Below are 24,454 nucleotides of genomic sequence, written 5' to 3'. Positions count from 1 at the left end.
TCATTTTTCATCTCCGTGACATAACATGCTGTCACATTTCATATATCTTGGATGCATTATGTTGTTGCATTTATATACCGTTTTTAGGCTTTATATTATACAGTACATAAATATATGCTGTAATTTAATTTACATTGTGCTGTTTCATTGTTATGTTTTTATAAGAACATTTAAATCTTTTTCAACATTTCTGTGAATCTCCCTGTCCCAGTATTATTGTCTAGTTGCTGCAGTGATGCACTATAAAATGGAATGTTAGCTTCTCTGTTAATCTTTTTTTAAATGATAAAAAAATAAGTACAGAATATTTAAAATACATTTACTTGTGTCATTGTCAATTGTTAATGTGGCAGAACATTTCATATGTATGTGAGGGAGGGGAAGTGTGAAGACCAGACGCGACCAAACAAGGGATCTACAAGTTACCAAAGGGCACTCCGGTAACCACTAAGTCTCATGAGAGACGAAATAGGAAGAGGGTGCTATACTCCTAAGGGACATATCCCAAATAATGAATAATAAACCCCTAAACGGGTAACTGAGGAAGAAGGAGTATAAAAAATAAAGGAACAGGGAAACGAGAAATAAAGAACAATAACCGACTTCGAACCGAATCTGAGGAAAAAAAATATATCTTTCACAACCAAACAGAAGACGTTCTGAAGCCAACTAAAACCAGGGGAAAACTGGTTAGTGAGAGCCAGAATGATTGTGCCCATAAGGTGAAACAATCACCATCAAACCCAGAATCTGGACAAATTCTGTCCAGACTAAAGTCTGAATTCTTTATAATTTGTTGGTTCCTAAAATACTTCTTATACCTTGTTCAGATAAGAGACAGGGAACTGGCTAGACCGAAACACATTACACTCAAGCACCGTTCTGCCGCTGACGCTTTAAATACCCAGCCACAGGTGTGGCTGGTAATCAGCGGAAGAGGTGAGCGACCAACAGGTGAAACAGATCACCGTGGTAATCCTGCAGGAATGCAAGGAATGTTAGGGCTAGAAACTAATCGTCCCCAAACACCAAAATAACGATTAGCCGAGTGGCTAATCTGAATGCTACATTAAGGTTCTCACTCCTACATTAAGGTTCTCATATTCTGCCAGTAGTCTCGCTAAGATATCCACACCTTGAATGAGAGATTACATTTCTTGCCTGGAAATAAATTTCAGGGGTGAATACTGATTTAGGGGCCCTGATCTTGTCTCACAAATCTTTTTTTCTTGGTACTTGACAGAAATGGAAAATAAGGATTTGCTTTTGGTAATAGAATTGCTTAAAAATGACCTCCATTAATCCATTTAATTAAATAATGACCACATATGTTTATTGTTCTGCTAAGAGATGGAAATGGAACATAGAACTACATTGCAGGCAATAAAGTAGCCTAAAATCCAGAGCAAGGCCTTTGAAAATGCGGTATTTCAAAGTCATATTCCAGCTCATCGCTTTGTGCAGTGACACCGTCACCCCAACTGTGCATCTGTTTCTCCAATAAGAATATACAGTACAAGCCAAAAGTATTAAGCCACCTGTGCGTTTTTATTTTTATTTTTTGGTTATGGTTTCTCACTTGGGTAGATAAGAATTCAGTTAATATATGCACATTAATTGAATAACAAACCAACGTATAAACTTTTTTCAGTTTCTACCTACAACAACACAAAAAGAATGGTTTTACTTAAAATAGTCTTAGACACAGCTTTCCTCAAAATAGCCTCCTTTAATTACAAGCAAACAAATTCTTGGAAGTCTATCCAATCATTTTGCAAACTCAATTTGATTACCCCTCCACCTCCCTCCCTTCCCTCCACCTCCCACTTTGCAAAATGATTGGATAGACTTCCAAGAATTTATTTAATTGTAATTAAAGCCAAAGGAGGCTATTTTGAGGAAAGTCTAAGATTACTTTTATGTAAAACTCATATTTTTGTGTTATTGTAAGTAGAAATTGAAAAAAATGTTTGCGATTTGGTTTGTTATTCAATAAATGTGTATATCTTAACTTAATTTTTCTCTACCTAATGTTTTTCTTTTTAAACTGCAGGTGACCTAAACTTAGTGTCTTAATGAAGAGAAAAGCATTATACAGTATGTTTACTCCTGGTAAAAGTAAAAGTGAGAGTAAATTACAATGTAATTTGATCTTGGGATCAGTAATCAACATCTCTTCAAAGGCATTGCCCCTTTGCCCTCTGTATCTCTGTCACGCTGTGGGGAGCCCACTGTGATTTACCAACAAGTGATGAGCCTTTCCAAGTAAATGGGACCCAGCCCTGGCTTCTCCTTGAACAGGGGATAATTAACACTTTGCCTGTCTCCCCAAAACGAGGGGCCAACTGGTGAGTGTAATGAGGACCCCCACCGCTCGGAAGTCGACCCCTTGACCAGTCCATATCCAGGAAGCCTTCTCGGCTTGCAGGTGATTGTTAACAAGGTGGGGGGGAGGGGGGGGGGCGGGGGGGGGGGGGGGGGGGGGTGTAGGGGGTAGTTCATGCTGTCTTCATTATGAAAATCAAATTGCCAAATTCTTACGTAACAAGTGAAAGTGCTTCAATGTGTGAAGCAATTAGCCAGCCAAAAAAGAAAAGAAAAAAAAGGCTGGTAGAGGCTCGATTTGTTGACAGAGTTCCCCCAGCATCTGGAAATGCCTGCCTCACCCTTGACTAGAGCGCATAGGTCTAGCATGGCTGTGTACACCTATGCCACTGGCCCTGATTAGCTCCATCATTGAGGCACTGACTTCCTCAACATGTGGACCGCACACTTATTATCAGGAATAAAGGGGCTTCCAAAAGGTTCATGCACTGTCAGAGAGGAAAGCATGAATAGACTTACCCTCCACAGTGGGGGGTGGTCATTCGATTACTATCGGTAGGAGAGCCACCTTCAATCCATCTTCCACAAATGCCCCCTCTGTTAGATAACCATGAGGGCAGTGGGGAAGTGAGCTGCCAATGGTTTCTCATTGTTGCTTTTAGCCCTGCCCAGGCATATTAGCTCACGCTAGGTCTTTCCCCAGCTGAAGGACAGTGGTGAAGTGAAAATGTAACCCCACTGGAAAGTGAGAAAAACTCTAAAACAGCTCTTGTAAAAGTTCAAGGTCTCAGTAGCCAATTACACTGACAATTTGGCACTCACGTTGATGGCACGGAGAAAAGAAAATATCCCACCCCTCTTCGCAAAGCAATTAGCAGAATTGTTGATGGCTGCATGGCTTTTTGGTCTTGAGAGTCTATTCCGCTGTGGGTTTGTCCCGCAGGCAGCTGGAGAGACCGCCACTTAAGTGACAGACAGGTGACAAATAGCTGGCCACTTGGTCGCATTTATTCCCGCTGTAACGGTAAAGACCTTTGATGCCTCGTCAAGTGCTGGAGAAACAGGGGAGAACCAGTAAAGAGCAGGGTTGATGTTTCCTGTCCAACCGGGGGCACTGATTAACTCTATGACCTTATATGACTTTCTCTGTGGCTTTCCTGACCCCGGGCTTCATGGCTTTCACCCCAACACAACTGGAGGTCTGCAGGCCAGGACACAAAAAAGACATCTTTTATTTGATGGCTTTGTACATAAAGGTCTAATAAGGGACTGTCTAATCTGTCCTGTGAATAACTTTTCATACAGAGGGAAATGCTTTTTGTTTCCTTTTCTATTTCTCAGAGTCTAAAGTGAGATCACAGAGATGTGCTTTTTTCCCTCATGAGATACATGTCATTGAAATCTCCAGGTTGGCTCCGCATAATCTTAAGCATTCTCTACAGTGTGTTTTAAACATCTCACATCTCACCTGACCTACGATGCAAATTTAACGGTTTTTCTGAAATAATGGGATGACATCATTTACAGAAACATTTTCAGTCAGGCTGGAGGAAGGAGAAAATCACGCACAGAAGATTCTTGTACAACCCATGAATGAGATATCCAGTGTTGAGACATAAAAGATACAACAGTAAGAACCAATTTTTTTTTTCTCTGGGTTGACAGCTGAGACTCCATATGCATTAAAATGATTGATAGTAGACCACTTTATAACAGTTTTTTTGACTCCCTGGCGAAAGCTTGATGCTGAAACGCATCAGAGTTTATTTTTAAAGGTTTAATATGACCATGCCACAACAATAAAGGCATTTTAATTGTTAAAAAAGAGTGCCTTGGAGTTTTCTTTGAGTTTGATGTCTATACATATCCCATCCAAAGAGCACCTCAAACAAATTCAGTTTGAGTCCAGGAAGCGCTCCTACCCAAACATTTTTTGACTTTATAACAGTTGTTTAAGTAGTTCCAATACATATTGTTACAAAGCCTTTAGAATTACACAAAGATTATGTTTAGATTAAACTTGGGCATGGTGTATAGCCTAATTGTGGTTAGGATTCAGCGCCCAGGCTAAGGATAATTTTTGCAATTACATTAATTACAACCATGTGTTCAAAATTAACTTGTCTGAAAAAGATTTTGGCACAAGAGTTGAAACAATTCTAAAACACATGTCATTTACATTTCTAAATTCCACACACAAATGAATTAAGTGTGTTTTGGGATAAATGTGATAACTTTAGTTAATCATTTTGTATAACTAAACCAATATTTGTATTTTAAGACACTGCAGTGAAAGTAATAATTAATTTCTGGAAAAGGGTTTGTCCCCTTTCCCGGACATTCCCAAAAAAAGGTTATTCAGTGTAGTGCTCATGTATTCAGGGCTGTAAAACAGTTGTAAGAGCACTTTAATAAGGAGTAAATAAAGGAAGGTTAGCGTGTTGCACGAAGGGTCTATAAACACATTCTACCACTGGACTGAGATAACTAGTTCCAGTTTAGTGAAGGATACAGAATAAAATCTATAATGTGGTCTATAAACAGCTGAGGGAAATAATTCTTGTGATTCTTTATTTCTTAGAGCACAGCGGCCAACTCCCTTCTGTTTTCAGTTTTCATTTTAGTGTTTTTTTCATTTGTAAGATGACCTGGCTTAACATCCTGCCACTTTTATGACATCACGCATATATAGTCTGGGGGGAGGGGGATGCTTTTTGGAGAATGTCACATTTAAATTACTCTAGCTCCTGTGTAGTGCCATGCTCTGTGTGTGTGTTTCCAAGGAAACCAGGAAAACAAACTGGGCGGGGTCTCGTCATCCCTGATTCTTGCGCTCTGAGTGCCACATGTTTGAGCTCCTACAAAAACAGACCCTCTTTTTCCCTGGGTCCATTCATCCCTCTGCCTTATTATCAGACCGTGATTCAGGGAACAATCACTGTTGATTCAGATCTGGCTGTGGAAAATGTAAGGGAGTGGTCAAGGTGAGCAAGGCGATCTCATTAAGAGTTCAAAGGGCATTTGTGTCCGTTACTCACATTCTGAAAGTCTCTGGTGTTGCTGGTTAATGTACATACTCCAGAAAAGTACTGGAGGGAGAGTAACACGCCATTATCCATACAGAAATATAGGTTTTTTCTTTGAGAATGATTAAATCTCCCTAAAGAGGCAGAGGGTGTATATTTACAAAGTAGCCTAACACACTACACACAAACAAATACTATTAATTATCTGCTCAGTTTGGCTGTGGTGTTCTGCTTTGCCAGTGTTATAAAGTCAAGTATAGCAGAAAAATAGTGAGCAGTCTGTGCTTACTACTATGCAAAACAGACAGATTTATTATATGATGTTTATTTTGTATAAGTTTAATGTGATTTTGGTTTTGGCAGGGGAGGCTGTTCTATTTAATTACAGGGGAAATTACTGCACTGCACAGGAGAAATGAAAATTAAATCATAAATCTGAACATGGTATTCCAGAAGAACACACACACTTATCACTACACTGGAATCGTATCTATAGTGGAGCACTCCCTAGACTGTCCTAGCTGTTAAGCGGTGCACGGTAGTCTATGGCCACAGTATAGAGTGATGGTTATGGTCCTGAACTCCTGACCATGTTCCCCAGAGATGTTTCCCAGTGCAGTTGTAACCCACTCTTAAGGCTAGATTAACAGATTGGGAGGCCACCACTTAGCACACATGCCTGAAACTACTCTCAGTAAAAACTTAACTCAGACTGGACTTTTGAATTAAGGGAAAGCTTATACCAACCTTCTCTGCAAGATTTTCACAAGTTTAACAGCTAACAGGCTCCATTTTAATTCTGCTCACTGTGGGGGATACAAAGGGAATTTTTGTTTATTCTCCTTCTATATTTCAGGTGCTTGGCGGTGCTTGAACTGTAAAAATCTGTGTATTGCTGTTTTCATACCTATCGGACAGAATCATGCAGTCTGATCATGCAGTCTATGACATCATACATGGCCATGCCAACTGTTTCACAGCCCTCCCAAAAAGCCTCTTGAAATAACATGCATTCTAAAGAAATGGAAATATTTAAAAATAATTGACAGCAAGGCTTTGCAATTATTTTACTGGGTAGTTAAGTAAATAGATGCAAGACTGTTAGGTTGTAGTGTTACAGTGGCAAAGTAGTTCAGCTGTTCATCCAGGCAGTGATTTGCATGTGCATCACTGTAGACTTAGTCTCTCACAAGTAGCATCTGTCTTGTTTTTGTGTTAAATTTTAAGTATTAAATAGACTCTAGTAGGGTACATTCTCGGCTGGACCAAAGGACAAAAGGATGATTTACAGTATTTATCAAAAACCAGTTTAAATGCCCATTGGCAACTAAAGGATTTACAAATAGAACTATTAAGATACAGATCCCTGGTGTAATCTACAATACCTCAGAGAAAGTCAATACTGATTGATTAATATTTGCCTTGAGTCCCATATGTGTGCTCTCACTTCAAACAAGAATCTTGCCTGCACACTTTTGAAGTTATAAGTGGCTGTTTAGATGAGGGGAACAAGGCGAAAACTGAAATAACAAATTCATGCTAATCATTGTAAAAGATTTAGAATTCCAATTACAAAATAACTGATATAAGGTAAACTACATAATCTTTAAGTGTTTAATATAGCGCACACTTGGGGGATGACCTCAAAGCTCATGACCTCGCAAACCTTTTGGTAATGGTAATTGTGGTCCCCATAGAGACAAAAAATTCTCCAGTCACAAAGCAGTAAATGGGAGACCGACATGAAGGGCTGAATGCTGGTCTTGGTAACCCATCCAGTGAAAGCAATAATGCATATTAATGGAATCACTGACAATAACCGTAACACTAGTGATGATGCCCAGAAACAATTACAGAGGGGCTGTGTCCAGGGGCGTAGTGCACCCAGAACCTTCGAGGGGGCACTTTATGTCCACCCATCAATCCATCCATTATGTAACATACTAATTCCCAGTCAGGGTCCGGGGCGGGGGGTGGCTCCTGTCCCACCATACGTTGGGCGAGAGACAGAATCATGCCCTGAGCAGGTTGCAATTCATCACAGGGCGCGCACGCACTGCTCACTCACACGCTCTTATGTAGGGGCAATTTAGGCTTGCTGTTATCCCAACCTGCACGTCTTTGATTTGTGGGAGGAAACCGGAGTCCGTTTATAAACCAGTTTATGTCCACAAAACACTTTTAAAAAAATCATTCTTTTATCCTGTTTTACTGCAGTGAGTGGCAGTATTACACTTCCAACTGTAACAACACAACATAAAACATACAAATATTTCAACAACATACTGTACTAAATGGTCACACTGTAAATCTATCAGGACAGCATTGATAATAGTTCACATTTAATTAGGGGAAGAGTAAGTGGAGTGTACTGTACTAAGTGTCTCAATTCCATACTTTCTTTCAAGGCTATGAAGAGCGAAATGGGACTACATGCAAGTATTATATTTATGAGACAGAGAGAAACAGAGACAGAGAAAGACTAAATGTGGCTTCAGTGTTGGGTCTTATGTGCTTTTGTATGCATTCCTCGAAAAGTTACTGTTGGAAGTGTGATACTTCATTCATCCTCAGTTCACTGACTTGGTTCTCTATTCTCTAAAAAGCCAAATCCAAGTGCAGCATCAGCACCCTAGTTTCTATAAAAACTCCCATCCTGTCACATTAGCTAGCTACCTATCTAAGTTTCATAATACTATTTGAATAACAATGACGCAAAATTGCTAATAACTACAGTAGCTACTGTATAGCAATGAAGAAAACATAGGTAGAAATCTTGCTGCCACATGTGAATTTACAACATCGATCTACAGGGCTTTTCAGACTTTTTGAGCGACTTGGTCACTAAACAACTCAAAAATCTCTTGTGTTGTTGTGTTCATTTTGTTTTTAGTGTTGCAGTGCACTTCGCTTCATTTTATTGCAATCACTGATCATTTTTTAACCATTTTGTCATTTTCCATGTGTTCTCAATGACTGGAAAACTAGTCCACGAATTTCCAGGTTTTCCAAGACGTGTGTTCACCCCAAGCAAGTAAACCATCAGGCTGGAAGTTGCAGAGCTGTAGTTACCAGAAAGCTAATTTTACTAAATGGATAACTAGCAATTATGCTAACAATATTTTTCCCAAAGATTAACCAAAAGATGATCACATGTGTTTTTCCCCATTTTTGCACATTTACAGACAGTGATTAGTCATACTCACCACTCTAGTTTTTCAACTGACTGGCAGAACTGCCTCAACATGATTACGTTTTTTAAAAAGTGTTCATTTTACATCTGAGAAAGGACAAAAATAAGAATCTGAGTGGGCATGTGCCCCCTCAGTTTGAATGAGCATAACACCTCTGGCTGTGTCTGAAACAGCTTAAGTTGTATACAACTTGTATACTCAATAGAAGGCAAGTAAGCTGGTTTGGACATGGCCTGGAAGTTCACAGTAATAACTGAAAAATCCAGTGTTCTATGTGTCAGGAGCATTGCTGCTACAGTAATACAAGCTATTACCTTTTATTATTAAACATTTCTGTTGCAAAATAAATCTAAAAACAGTAACTCAAGTCAAGATATTACATTTCTAACCGTTACACTATTATAGTACTGGTTACAATGTAAAAGACATGCACATCAGGAATAAGGCCATCTTGACTTGTGTCAACACCATAATGGCAAAAGCCAAAATGGCAAGAAATCCTCATAAAATGGAGTTGTATGCACTGCACTGATAATGTCTTCATTGCAAACTGGATTGTTGGAGTGGGTGGGGGGGGCTCTCTAAGGTAACTTAATTTGCTTCTGAGCATTTCTCATCCACAGGGTGTCCGTCGCAGGACGCGAAACAAGCGTCAGACCACACTTATGAGGGCTGTGACTGTAGGCAGGGGAACAATATATCCGCGGCCCCAGGCAGCTCCGTACGTTTCCTTGCAAATTGCACTCTGCCCCCGGAACTTTTGATACCGCAGCGAAGCATATGCGAGCTGTTCATCAATGTCGCCAGGTCTCAACCCCAGAAGGTCACTATATCTCAGTTCTCAGCGCCACTCCAGGCAGTTTGAGGAGAACGGTCGCGCTGTGACCGGGTCCAATCCCCCTCGCACGGCAGGCGACACCTCTGAGGTGACCTAGAGATCCAGTCCTCTGACAGTCACTTACCTGTCAAAATGAACACTGGGGAAACTAGCAAGCATTCTCCAAAGCCAAATGGGCCCTAACACCTTGCCCCGTTCAGCAGGAAAGTTCATTTGAGAAAAGGAGGTCACCATCTTTTCATAAGAGGTCACCTCCTTTTCTTGCTGAAAATTAAGACAATAATCAAAAAAATGTCAAAAGCATGCAAATGAATAGAGTCAAAAACAGTTAAAACTGAAACTGAGCTGAACTCTTCCTCCAAGCTGTTGCTGAGGATATATGACTCAAATGAGACTGAGACAAGGAGAACCTAATCTCCCGTGTTATAAGTGATGACGTAAGAACATCCCATAAAGGCCCCTGTCTTTGTCACGGGCTAAGCTCCAGGGTGCTATATTGGTGTAGAAATAGTGAAGGCCCTGTGTGTGGCCATCCACAGAGAAAAAATTGCATGAGAGGAGACTGTAGCTCACTGCGGGTTGAGCTTTGGGGAGGCACCTATCGACTGATCGTCACAAGAGTATTGGCCTTTCGTGATGTGATTTTTTTTCTCCCCAATTTGGAATGCCCAATCAAAAATTAATCAGTGCTTGTTGTTGAAACCTCCATTACTGATTTGGCAGAGTGCAGATAAGCATGTGCTCTCCTCTGTAGCATGTGATGTCAGCTGCTGCAGTTTGCAAGTCAGGCTTGCATAGATGTAAGTCAGAGGAAGGCACTTCATGTGCAGCTTAACAAGCAGACTTGCTGGTGCCTGATCAACCAGCAGGGTTCCCTGGTGCACGATGAAATACATCCTGACCAAGTGAAACCCCTCCCTGGGCAAAACAAGCCAACTGTGTGTCAACCTGTGGGGCAATGTGGTCACTTTTGTAATAAGCTTAGGTTTTAGTCGTCATTTAATTTAAAAAGTTTTGGCCTGGTTTTGGCCACATATTTTGTCTATATAAAGATGATCATGGTATTTTTTCTCAATTGTTGTGTACCCTGTTCAGTACTTTTGGTGCAGGTAATGAACACAAAATGGTTATGCCAAAGTAAAGTCACTTACATGTAAGTGTTGGAATACTTCATGTAAGTCCAGCCTGTACTGTACATGCCATGACATAGTCTATATATGTAATTCTGCGGCAAAACAAGATCAATCATCCTCAAGGAAGGCATTCAATTCACATTAGTTGATTAGGTTGCTAGAAGTGGAAAATTGTTTCAGACAGCATTCCAGAATATCCCATAAAGGTCCAACTGGGTTAAGATCTGGTGACAGAAAGGCCATAACTTATGGATAATGTCAGTGTCATGTGCCTCCAACCACTGAGTGTGTACGCATGCCCTGTGAATTGGGGCATTGTCATCTAGGAAGCTCTCTGCAGGAAGGAAATGCTTTAATGGGATGAGGATTGATCAAACATTACATACCATGAAGTAACAATTGACATCAGATGCCTTCACTGCTGGAACACTGCCACTGCATAAGAATGTGAGATACCATTTCAGTGCAGCCTCCCTGTTGTACCATCTTCCTCTTTCTATTTTTATCTCTATAATTATATTTTAAAAATCAACAAAAAATGAAAACGAAAATGTGCTTCCAAAAGGAATTAGGTTCCTTTCAGTTCAGAAATTCAGGTATTCTATTCTATTCTATTCAGGCAAATGTTTTATTATTATTTAATAATATTATTTTATTATTTAATCAGGAAAAATAATTTAAAGACCCCCTTCTGTGCTTTTGTATTTTAGTGACGTTATGATCTCTTAATATGGGAGAACCCTAATTCAGTATTTTTGCATTAATCTCCCTTTGGTAGGAAGGTGACATTTTCCAAAGTTGTCTAGATATTTTGCTTGCAGGACCTGTGAGCACAACTCTTTGATTCCCCATTACATTAGCCACAATTCTTTTTGCTCTGTTTATTTTTGTCGGCATGGATTTGATTCCAGTGGGTGGTGCAAATGGGATGGACGTTATGTAAATAAAGCACTTTTACTTCATAAGAATAGTATATGCTACCTCAAACTTTCCTTCCTATCATTAATATTGAGTAACGTTAACTTTTTTTTTTTGGTTAGTTTTTTTTTTTTTTTTGCATAGTTAGACCCTGATTGTATGAAGCAATGACTTCGGCCCTTGTGGGTTTCAGCATAGTAGAATATATGCTTCTTGATATTAAAACCAGTGACTTACATCATCTTGCAAGCTAGAGAGCAGCCTGCATTGGACAGAGACACGGTTTTTGTTGTTTTGGCTCTGTACTCCATCACATTGTATATGAAATTAAACAATGAATAGTTTGCGGGTATTTTCATCCATATCAGGTGAACCCCATAGGAAGCCCTTTTGTAAAAAAGGGCCCCATTGTAGCCCTTTTTATACATAGACCCCCATTTTGGGGAATTAAAAGTAATTGGACTGTTGGCTGCTCAGCTGTTTCTTGGCAAGCCGTGTAATGTTCCATCATTAGTTCATGCACAAGAAAGCTAAAAAAAGGTTTGGAGATGATTCTAGGCATGGAATTTGCATTTGAAGTCTGTTGCAGTTGTCTCTCAACTTGAGGACCAAAGAAGTGTCAATGTCAGTAAAGCAGGCTATCAAAAACTGTAGGTTCTGGAACAGACCCTCGTGGACAGATATTAACCTGTAAGTATTAACCTGTACTAAAGTGAAGGACAGGGGAAAGTGTGGAAAAAGAAAAGAACTGCTCATGACAAACAAACATCCCCCTCCATCCTTATCTTTGAAACATGGCTGAGGTAGTGTTATGGCTAGGGCATGTGTGGCTGCCACTGGAACTGGCACACTTGTCTTCATTGATAATGTGACTGCTGATGGCAGCAGCAACAGGATGAATTCTGAAGTGTACAAAAACATTGTATCAGCTCAGATCCAACCTGCCCTCAAAACTTATTGGACAGAACTTCACCATGCAGCAAGACAATGACCCACAACATATTGCTAAAGCAACCAAGGAGTTTTTCAGGGCGGAAAAGTAGAATATTCTTGACTGGCCAAGTCAAACATCTGACCTGAATCCAACTGTAAACATTTCACTTGCTGAAGACAAGACTGAAGGCAGAAAATCCCTATAAACAAACAGTAACTGAAGATGACTGCAGTACAGGCCTAGCAGAACATCACCAGAGAAGATATACAGCATGTGGTTATGTCTATTGGTCACAGACTTCAGGCATTGAATGCAAAGCATTTCTATCTGGTCCTAATCTGCATTAGCCAAGTACTAAATACAACAACTTTATGTAAGATTATGTTAAATTGTCCAATTACTTTTGTATAAGTAGAATTGTAATTCCTACAGGGTTCACCCAATATGGATGTGAATACTGTATCTCAATACCATTATATCAACCCCCCTGCCAAAATAATGTGGGTGAAATGCAGTGGCCTCAAGGAAGAGATTTTGAGGCCTATAAAACGACTTTAATATTCAATGATTGTAGAGTGCCAGGCAGATCATTTTTTGTCTCTTTCAAGTATTATGCAAACTACTGTTTTTTTCAACTGAACTGCCTGCCAAACCACTTCAAATGTATTCCTGAAAACAAAGTGTAATGGATTTGAAATGTACCTTTCCCACTTATTTTTATTTATTTATTTATGTCTTTCTTTATTTATTGTATTTTTCTAATCATTTTCCTAATTTGAAATGGCCAGTAGTACTTTTTGGCATGTATAGTTGCAGCAATGTCCTCTGTCAATTCAGGAGAATGCAGACATAAATGCCCTGACTCCCACAAGGCTAGCTGCCAGCCACTGCTTGTTTTCACAGTGCAGTCTGCCAACCAAGCTGTGCTGTCAATACATCAGTGAATGCCCAGCACACACAGCCAGCATAGACAGAATGCAGGTGTCTGCCTAGCCACACGAGACAACTGTGCTGATTGAAATCCCCTCTGGGGGCGTGGCTGCTGATTAGGCACCACCCTGCAAGCCTGCCAGTCGCGGCTATGATTCGTTACCAGAACATTGGGCCGGGCTGGGGTAAATAAAAAAATAAAAGATTCTGAATTGTGTCCAAACTTGCCACCATGGTGGTCATCAGTATGCTGCAGGGCAAGCCACCCAATCGCCATGTTTACTTTTACTTATGTTTTCTTTTTTGTTTTTTTTGCACATTTAGCAAATCCTCTCCAACATAAAAAAAATCTAGCAGTAGCAGTGACAAATGTAGCAGTGACAAATGTTGAATTCTGGAGGAAACTTCTGGGTCAATCATCATAATAATAATATCTGATGTTTTAGTATTTCATGGCACTGAACTAATATTAGAGATATTATCCTATTTTCACAGAAAATAACAAAACAGAAAATGGACGAACAGAGGGGCCAGAATGTCATTTTATTGTGATGTTTTAGATTTGATAGGGGAATTCCATTATTCCTTCAATTTTTGGCTACGGGTTTAAGTTTTCCCAGGGATATGAGGTCAGGGTAGACACAGCAAGCACTGCCTTCCTTGTGAAAATACAGAATAAGTAGAATGATTCATTTCTGTATGATTGTTCACAAACATTTTCTGTGAAGTGTAAATGCGTATTGGTCATATTCATTCCAGTAACATGCAGTGGAGTATGTGGTTTGGCAGGCACTGGGTAGGATACGCCCTGAAAGGCATATTCGCCCCTCCTAAAGACATTTGTGCTTTTCCTTCAACTTTTTAAATGGATTCATACATTAACATATTCTATGCACTGAAAAGGATTATGTGAGATCAAGCAACAAAGGCAGCAAAGCTTTATGCCTGCCTCTCCTACCCTGACTGTGCATGCCTGATTTTTTCTTCTTTTTTGAGGATTTAATAAAATCAGGCTTTCTTCTCTCAAGTACACAGGTTATTTCTATTTATTGTGCAAATCGGAGATGTCAGATTGCATTTGGTTTCAAAGGGATTTGTGTGCTTTTTCCACAACAATCCTTCAACTGGATTATTCTTTTCTTGGGTAATATTTTTCTCTATATATCATATTTTCTATATATATATATATATATATCATTCATTCATTCATTCTTATATCAGAGCCCAAAGAAGCTGAGTAACAGAATCCAACCCATAGAGTATCTTAATTAGGAATCACATCCCATGTCATGAAAGAAAGAGCAGAGAAAAAGAGCAATGATTTTGTTGAGCATGGAAGGCTTTTATTTCAATTTACCCTGACTTACGTTATTCTTTCCAAAATGCATATACATATGATAAAGGGACTCACTTTTCTTTACATTATAAGAATTGCTGTGGCATATTTTGGTCAAATTTATTTGTCAATTTGGCGCATAAAATTTGTATTGTGTCAAACTGACTTCCTTTTAATGTTATGTCATCGATTGATAAACAATCCTTTGGGTTTTTGGACTGGGGAACTAAGAACAATAAAGTAGAAAAAAAGCTATTCGCACCCTGTGAATACTGCACAATTAAAATGCCTTTCAGAAACAAAGAAAACTCATTTAAAACCCAAATTGCACGGCTCATGGATGGTTGTGGTCCTCGAGCGTTTATTCCAGCAGCTTGCTCTCACTCGAGTTTCTCGCTCTCACTCGCTTTCTGAAGTAGAGAGGGAGAGATTTACTCAGTCAATTGAGTCATTTGCAAATGATTAGCTCACCAGATCGAGAGTGACAGGTTGAGGGACCCCCTTTTCCTCGTCAATATAAGTTCTGGCCAGTCTTCAATAGCACAGTGAGTCAGGGCCTCAGTTTAACATCTGAAAGACAGGAGCTGTAGTTATTGTATACTGGCCAACTGAGAACGGAGCAGAGATTCAGTCAACAGCCTCTGTACCATGTGATTCACTTCCCTTGAATATAGATGACACTGCTCACTGCTTCCATCTGACGGAACAGGTGTGCACCAGTGCTCATGCATACAGCCGATTTCTAGCCAGCATTTTACACACAATGTGCAGCATTATATATCCCTTCAGTACCCAAGACTTACAGTATGGTAAAAAGTAGGGGGGGAGGGCAGGTTTTGATTGAACTCATCCACTGACCTAATGGAAAGAGGAACTTGAGGCTTGAACACCACTGATTGATGCTGAGAAAAATCTCAAATGGAATTGCATGTATGAGGGCTTATATATGGCTTAGTGTGATGCAAAACACTTGTTTTTCATTCAACCAGTGTTTCTTACAGTGCTGAACACTGTTTTGCAGTATTTACAGTTTACTGAGCAGGAAAATATTATATTTCTGGGTGTCCCTTCTTGTTTACGTGGTTTACATTTTGTCATGCGTGACAGGCTGTAGTAATAAATATTATTAAAAAATGAACTAGGATAAAACAGGTATGTACTTATTTCTTACATCAAAGAGTAAATATGACATTGATACGAATAAGAATTTTTTGTGTTAAAAAACAGGCTTTTTGAGTAATGAGGCTGAGGTGACCTATGTGAACTTAGCTGTGACTTTTACAGGTTAGGTCGGGGGGTTAAATCAGTCAATGTTCACTGAGAGAGGTGTGACAAGTTCAAGTTCAAGCAGGGATGTCACAGGGGTGGGCAGGAGTCAATATAGATCCAATAAATAAAAGACTTCTGTCACACCAGTGCTATAATTGCTTGTTCGCTGTAGAGAACCAGTAAGCTAGTAAGTGATGCAGACCATGTTCTTCATTTTGACTTAAAAACCACAGACAGTGGGCTCCAGAATTATTTGCACCCTTGATAAATATGCACAAAAATGCTTAAAAAATGCTAAACTAAAAAATAATAGTTATTGACATAAGCTTTATTTTCCAACATGTGTAAACTAGTGTGCTTGGTTAATGATTCATTGGCATCAACCAAAGTCTTACATTTTTTAAATAAAAAAAATATTTCCCCAAAAAACAGGTTCCACAATTATTGGCACCCCTGGCTTAATACTTTGTGAAAACACCCCTGGCAAAGATGACAGCCATGAGTCTTTTCCTATAATTTGTGATAAGTTTAGAGAACACATTTGGAGGGATTTTTGACCATTGCTCCATGTAGAACTTTGCAGAATCATTGATATCTTTGGGTTTGCGCTAATGGATCCCCCCTCTTCAGTTCGGACCACAGGTTTTTGATGAAATTTAAGTCTGGAGACTGAGATGGCCATTGGAAAACATGGATGTTGATTTCACTTAAGCATTTCTGTTTAGATTTTGATGTATGCTTGGAGTCATTGTACTGCTGGACAATCTACCTATGACCAAGTCCTAGCTTTTTAGCAGAGACAACCAAATTTTCTGCCAGAATTTCCTGGTACTTTGTTGAATTCATTGTGCCATTGATCTAAAATAGTGACCCAGGACCACTTCCAGCAAAACATCTCCAAAATATCAAAACCATATTTGACAGTAGCTATGAGGTGCTTCTCCTGTATGCATTCCACTTTTGCCGCCAAACATGTCGATGGTGTGTATGGCCAAAACGTTCAATTTTGGTCTCATCTGACAATAGCACTCTCTTCCAGTCCAAACCAATGAGGTTTGGCAAGCTCCAGATTCTTGGTTTTGTTTATTGTGCTCAGTAAGGGCTATCTTTGTGCCACCCGTCCAAAGAGTTAGTTGGTATGGAGGTGCCATTTTATGTTTTTTTTAGGCTTGTTGACCACAAGAAACAAACCAATCTCTGCAATTCTTAAACAGTGATCCTTGGGTTATTAATGGCCTCTCTCACCATCTTCCTCACCGTCCGTGGGGACACCATGCACTTGCTTCCTCTTCCTGGCAAATTTGCAACCATTCCATATGTTTTACACCTTTTTATTATTGCCCTTACAGTGGTATGTTTAACCGTTTGTCTTTTTTGCACCCATTACCAGACTTGTGACGGTAAATTACCATCGGTCTCTTCTGAATTGACAGTTATTTGGCTTTTCCCATGCTGATGGATGACAAAGGGGTTTTGTATGCTTGTTACCTCATTTTTATTCTCTAGTGAAACTGGAAGTGATGGAATGACACAATATAGTTCCTTTAGACTGAGATGAACTAAACTAAGTACAATTCTATTGCCAATTTCATTTTGTTTGATTTTACTTACAATAATTGTTAGGGGTGCCAATAATTATGGCACCTATGGTTTTCAGAAAAAAAATAGATTACTTAATAAAAAAACATTGAAGCATGAGAGTAAATTTATTTAAATAAAAGTATATAGTTTTCCCATATATTTGAACATAACATACAGATTATTATCTGTGTCATTTATTTATGCAGCCTTTTTTCTTCATTTTTATTAAGGGTGCCAATAATTCTGGAGCCCACTGTACATCAACAGACATATATTCCTACACAAAAAAATCATGGTAAAACTTTAGATTTAAATTGTATTTCAACATAGTACTCACAACTAAAATAAATGGTTTAGTATAGAATCCCTGCAAAAAGACTGCAATTTGTGACTTCATTCATTAAATCATTTTGCTATTCATGAAATAAGACTTTGCATCCCTTTCCATGACAGCAGGTCGTACTGCTGCAATTACAAGTTTAAACAAATCGCGGTTTAGGCCCAGTTTTCTGTCTCAGTATTCGTATAAAGCACTGTTTGATCACGGAACAAAACTTCCTGTCTCCCTTGCTATGTTGCATTGTGGTCAAAGCCTAAGATCGAGGACTGTTTCTCTCTCCCAGCAGCTCTACAAGTGTACATGGTCTTTCAGGTACTCTGACTTGACTATGTGACTATGTGAATTGGTTCTTGTCACTAACACTCCTGTCCTTACGGTCTTATGTATTGTGGCAGTCATGGCAATAATAGCAGGTGTATTAAGACGTGGAAAAACTCCCTAATCACATCCACATTCCCACTCACATACTGTAATCATATCCATATTTCAACTGATACTATCACATCCATTTTAGTCACACAAACCATTCTTATTATGAAATGTAATTGTATCTGCTTCAGATAATTCCCTTTTGCATTTACTGCCCCTCAAGATTTTTAAGGACACTCACCCAGCCCTCCCCCAAAACAGCTGGGCTCTGTGTGTAAGTATTATGATAATTTAACCTTTGGAATCCTAATTTTATTGCTACAAAGGAATTCCATTGGAGCAGATTTCCTTATGCCTTGACCACTATAATTGCACAGCGCTGGACCAAACACGCTATCTGAGTGGCAAGGACAGGCATGGGAGTGTCCTGTTGTGGAAGTGATTCAATGCGATTGAAAACTTGTGATTGTGAATTGTACTGGTGTACAAATTATGTTTTTTTTTTCAAAAAGTAAAACATAAGATCATGAATGAATGAAGAATAAATTATGACAAGAATTGGCCATTAAGTCGATTAAGGCAATTTACTGTATCTTCAAACAAGGGAGTATCTAGCAGTGTGTCATATTATTATCATATTCTACCCCCACATCCTTTTCAAATTGAACAGGTTCAATTTTTGTTTCTCCCAAAACATGTTCCTGTCTTAAAGTTTTATTTTTCACATAAATAATTTCACATTTACTTTCAATGAATGAAATTTGCAAGATTTCAGCCCATTTGCTAAACACCCCAGTTTTGTATCATCTGAAAAGCTGAACACACCCCCATAATCTCAATGCTAGGCTGCAGCGTAAAAGAAAAGAAAGCCAAAGTAAAAAATGTTTAATTTTACCAGAACTTGCGAGACATTGTGAGAGTGTTGCAGTTAAGTCTCGTTAAAAAGTACTTGGGACATCCAGGGACAATCATTCAAGTTATACCTTAGTAACGTTGTTTTTAGTATTTTAATGGCCTTTCGGCTATAGCACTGTTGTGCATGTGTTTACTGTGATATACAGTCTGTAAATTCACTATAATTAGTGGCCTGCTTTTTACTGCTAACCTTTGTTCTTGTCTGACTATTACAGCACTCATGGCCCTATTGGATTCTTATGTAATGCTCAAGGAAATGGTCACTGATTGCGGTCTTAAGCTAACTCCAGACTTGGATTGGATTGTGGGTAAAGGCCACAAACTTGTTATCCAGATTTTAATGGGATAGCATAGATTCGGAATCCTTATTGTGTGCCAAACATCACAATATCACACTGAAGAGTTTCTGTGTGATTTACAAAAGTGCTTCACATCGCAAACACTCCAAGGACAGAAATTTTACTCAAGAGACACACCCAGATCTGCTGTAGCCAGAACATGCACAGCACATGTTCATCTGGGCTGCATTCAAAGCCCAAAACAGTCACACGTAAAAGTTCTCTGAAGTGGAAACAGAGCTGAATCAAGTGTCTAGTTGCAAAAGCTACTTGTCTTCTACTTGTTACTTGTACGTAAAGTAATGAAGTTACAAAGTTACAGTTTTTTCTTGGCATTAGCAAAATGTAATCTTTAAAGGTACGGCAGGTAAGTTTGCAGTAGAACACTTTTTCTCATATTCAGTTACATTTCCTTCCTATCCCCACATATATCAATTAATTAAAAGGCCTCAGCACAAAAAATCTGACCTCTCTGACTGCCCCAGGCACTGAAATCAGCCACTCCAGAAACTTAACAACCAATCAGGACAGCTCACTGCCATGCCTGGCTGTCAAACATGCTTCATGTTCACAGCATTGCCAGGACACTGAAAGCAGACAGGGTGGGTGGGACTATGCAGAGCAGAGCAGAGCAGAGGTAACGTTACTGCGGAGATACTGTACAGCTAAAGCTACAGTTCTACCTTATCTTACATTTAAACCTTTTTAAACTACATTTTTACTCCAAATTTTACATTGAGATAAATAGATAATGAAAGCAAAGATGTTTTTCTGAGAAAAATCAGACAAAACCCAATACATTAGCTTGTAGCCACGAAAGCAGCTGAGGTAACTGTGAGACTGATGACAATAAGCTGATTAAAGAAGTTAGCTTCCAAGTGATGCGAAACTTCGGTGCTGCTACCTCATGTTTAAAACCTTAAAAACTATATTTTTACTCTGAATTTGACATTAAGACATAATGATTATGAAAGCCACAATAATTTTATATGTTATATAATAATAAGTTTAAACCCCAAAACAGCCTAAATTTAACATTTTTGGCATCAATTTATTTGAAATTAGAATTAACGACTTCTGATCAATTATAATAGAATGGGTCACATATGTCCTCTCCAGTACTCAGACATCAGGTAGCACGCATGCATGTGTTTGGAGGGGGGGTGGGGGGTGGGGGAACTTTCTTTGGAGGGAGAGTTGAGTGGAGGGAGTAGGAGGGGATGGAACATATTTTTCAGGATCTATGGATGCGTCCCAGTACTCAAAAAAATGTATTCTCCTTTCCTCCACAACCACCTCCTCTCCTCCATGCCGCAGAAACCGATCTTTGTAACCTCCCTCTCTCCTGTGTCCTAATATTGGAGAAGACAAGCAAAGCAGCTTCAAACTTGGCTCCACGCCTCCTACGGCAAAGGATACATTGATGTATGGTACCGCAGAAGTCATCGCCATGCTCACGCCCTCAGGGATTTAAAGACACAATTCAAACTAGAAAGCAGAGACAAATTGCATTTTCTCCCAATTATGCAAAATATTTAGCCAAATTTGTGTGTGGTTCATAGGTTATCACACATGGCGTTCTACCCGGAAGCTGGATTGCCTACAACAGGTGACAAAATCTCAGTTCTTTTTTGTGGTTCACATCCTACAGACAAATTTGGTCATTTAAGACGGGCAGGCAGGTTTATTTATTTGCTTGTACATGAATGTTAGGTAAACGAGCATGACTCTAAACATAAATAAGCATGGCAGCTACCATTATTGCAGTGTGTGAATATGCTTGAATTAATTTATTCAACCAACAGTTTCCAAAGGACGTATTTATTACCAACAATATTGTGATGTTACAGTGGGAAATAATTATTTTTCAGTGTGAACACTGAACATTGGGAAACAATAGCACATAAATATGAAGCGACATCTGTTTTACTAATCTGCAGAAATGTTTCTGAATTGGTCTAAGTGAGATGGAATGAACTGGCAATGCAGGCTGTCACAGTACAGCTAGGTGAATTAGCGCTCTGTATGCTCAGGCATCAGGCACATTGGGATTCTGGGATTCTTACAGTAAATTGTTATGTTTGTACAGTATGATATGTTTACTTTGAACTAATGTTGCAGATTACATATTAATTAGTGTCTCAACGTGAACTGCAATGTCAGGTACCTGTATGTAGGCTGCTGTAGCAATTACTTGTAGGCTACTTGCAGCTTTAAATGGGCTGACCATGTTTAAGATCTGTGGGACTGTGGGACTACTTGTGGGCATGGCAAAATATAATGATCATGACAGGGCTATTTCATCAATAGTCGCTGTCACCTTTGATGACAAAGAAGCAGATAAGCTGTCTCAGTTTTCTTCATGCTTCCTCCTCCCCTCCTTTCCTTCACATACTTCCGTGTAGGAGACAAGTGGTAGTGGGGGAGTGGTGGAAAGGAGGTGAGGAGTGAAAAGTAATGGATGGCAACCTAACCCTAGCTCTCTCTTGCTAGGTTTTTCAAAACTTACATACTGCACCTGCAATTTAAGACACATCATGTCAAATCTCAGGCTTAGCTACAGTGGCATTCTTACATGGAGCCAACAGAGGGTGTCTCAATTAAACTTATTCTGAAACACGCTTAATGATTTTTTTTTTTCTACACCTGATATTTTTAATCACTCCTTGCTTATTTTCTCACTCTCACTCTATTCAGCTTTTTCAATTTGCAGATTTATACTTTTCCTCCTTTTTGAACATCACAGAAGAAATATATATTGTGAACAATATCCTTAGCAATGCAAGGTGTGAACCAACATACCTTAAAGTCAAAGAACAAAGCCTCTCAGGAACCATGCCATGCTGATTATTGGCCAGACCCAGCAGTAACTTGTTGATGTGATCTCTCAGCAGCTGGGTGTGGTCTGCCTGACTGGAATGATTTTTAGGACCCAGAGAATGTATAAAGCACATTACCATCTAAGCAGCCAAGAGATTCAACTCCAGGTGTCCCAACAGACACTCCAAGTTCAGAATTGTTTTGCCAATCAGAAACACAAATGATTATACAATCTGAGACTATTTATGAGGAGTTCATTAGTGCAAAAATATTAACATTACACTGTTATGGATAAGTGTCGAAATATGAATGCCTAAAATATTTTCTCACACTGTGGAGCTGGCTGCCCAGTTCATATTAATTTCCTGCCACATCAAATAAACCAAATTTTAGGTGTTCTTAGTAGTGCTGCACACATGAGAAATGTCAACAAACATAGATGTTGCACTACAATTTTTCTTTTGGGAACTGAATGCTTCACTGAGATGACTGCAGAAAATCACAGATGATTGTTTGACTTGTGGTTTGAAATAGAGGCTCTTTTCACACCCTTGTGTCAGAGGACTAACATACGTGGGAAATAACAATCCAATGTTCTCTCCGGGCCCTATTATGTCAATATCTCTCCTGAGACAGTGGCAGTTTCACCTCTGGTCTCCAGTTTTACTTGCTAAGATCTCTTATCCACAGGGTTCATCACAACTGCATTTCTCCAAACTGAATTGTTGGCTGCCTGCAGTCACTATGGTAGTAATACAAACTAAACTATGGAATAGCAGCTGTATCATCAACTATAGTGCTGAGCTAGCATTCATTCCTTGAGATGGTGTGTTGCAATGATCCAGGATCATCAGATACGGGTATGTTCTGGAAGTGCTTTCTTTCAGAAGATACTGATTTCCTGTTGCTTTAATACCTGAAGAAAATTTGTACCTTTCAGCACCAGGGCATCACACTCTAGACCCACTTCTCTATTTGGGGAGCATTTTACAGGTGCTTTGCCAATTGATCTTGAGGAAAGCCTCTTCACGAGCATAACCGCCACCCCCCCCCCCTCCCCCTTCCTTGATAGTAAAAGAAATGGGGAAGAGGCAGCACTATAAAAAAGTGGCCCAGACAGGCAGTTGTATCTCAACTTCATTATTGAAAACATTTTTTAAAACCCAGGAAAGTTCATCAGGCTTTTTTTCATTTCCCAATATGGGCACTGCTGAACCTTCATCTGCCATGAACTCCAAGCACAGTTTCATGTTCCTTTGATACCTGATCTTAATTCAGCTTTTTCCCAACAGCTGCAATGCACTATACATTATCAGTACTTGGTCTGTTTTAGCAATTTGTGAGACTGAATTTCCTAGATTAATTGAAATTATGTTACAGTTTGTTCCACAATCCATTTGGAATCTGGCTCGCTCTGCCAATGAGCGTATAAGTAAAATAATGACTTGGCCTCTTCGCAGTGTTATCTCCTCTGTTATTTACAGACTGAATGATGATACTCCCAGATGTTTTCCGATCTTCCGATTGCTCATTTTTATGGACAGTCACATTGCGCATTGTATTTCCGTGTCTGTTGCGTAAGCGTTAGGAGTTTGAACTGTGCCTATTTATCCCTTTTCGTTTGCACCCTCAGCACCCCCACAATTACAGTGTACAATGGGTTAGGATCCTCAATGTTTGCAAAGATTTCTTCTTTTAAACGTGTGCACTTGTATATATGTCCATTTTTTGTCTGTATCTGATGATTTTACTGGCTGATGTACGTAAATGTCCAACGGGGAGACATATTCTTTGTGGGCCTGGATCATTTCTGATGATGTAATCAGGCAGGAAGAAGAAGAAGAAGAAGAAGAAGCGCTAAATCCCCTAAGTTTTGGGATTTATCGTGTGGACGTGTGAAGTTGTTTATGAATTCTGTCTGTTGAAATGGGGTCAGAAGGTACAGAAATTAAAGTTTTTAAGGACTGAGAGTCTGTAGTCAGTGTGGTTATTTCTGTAGGGAACCGTGAAAAGTGCCAAATTTTCTGTGCAGTATATGTATAGGGCATGCCGCCCCTCCAAACCATAACTTGGCGGAATGGCATACCTACCATCCCAATTGAGATTTTTCTTAGAAGCACAAATGACCAAATCACATTTTAAATTTAGCTCTTTTACTTAGAGCATGTCATGTTACATCTCATGCTAT

Source organism: Anguilla anguilla, chromosome 1 (genome assembly GCF_013347855.1).
Source record: "Anguilla anguilla isolate fAngAng1 chromosome 1, fAngAng1.pri, whole genome shotgun sequence".
NCBI classification, from domain to species: Eukaryota; Metazoa; Chordata; class Actinopteri; order Anguilliformes; family Anguillidae; genus Anguilla; species Anguilla anguilla.
The sequence above is the reverse complement of the archived record's forward strand: the minus strand, read 5'-3'. Positions refer to the sequence as shown.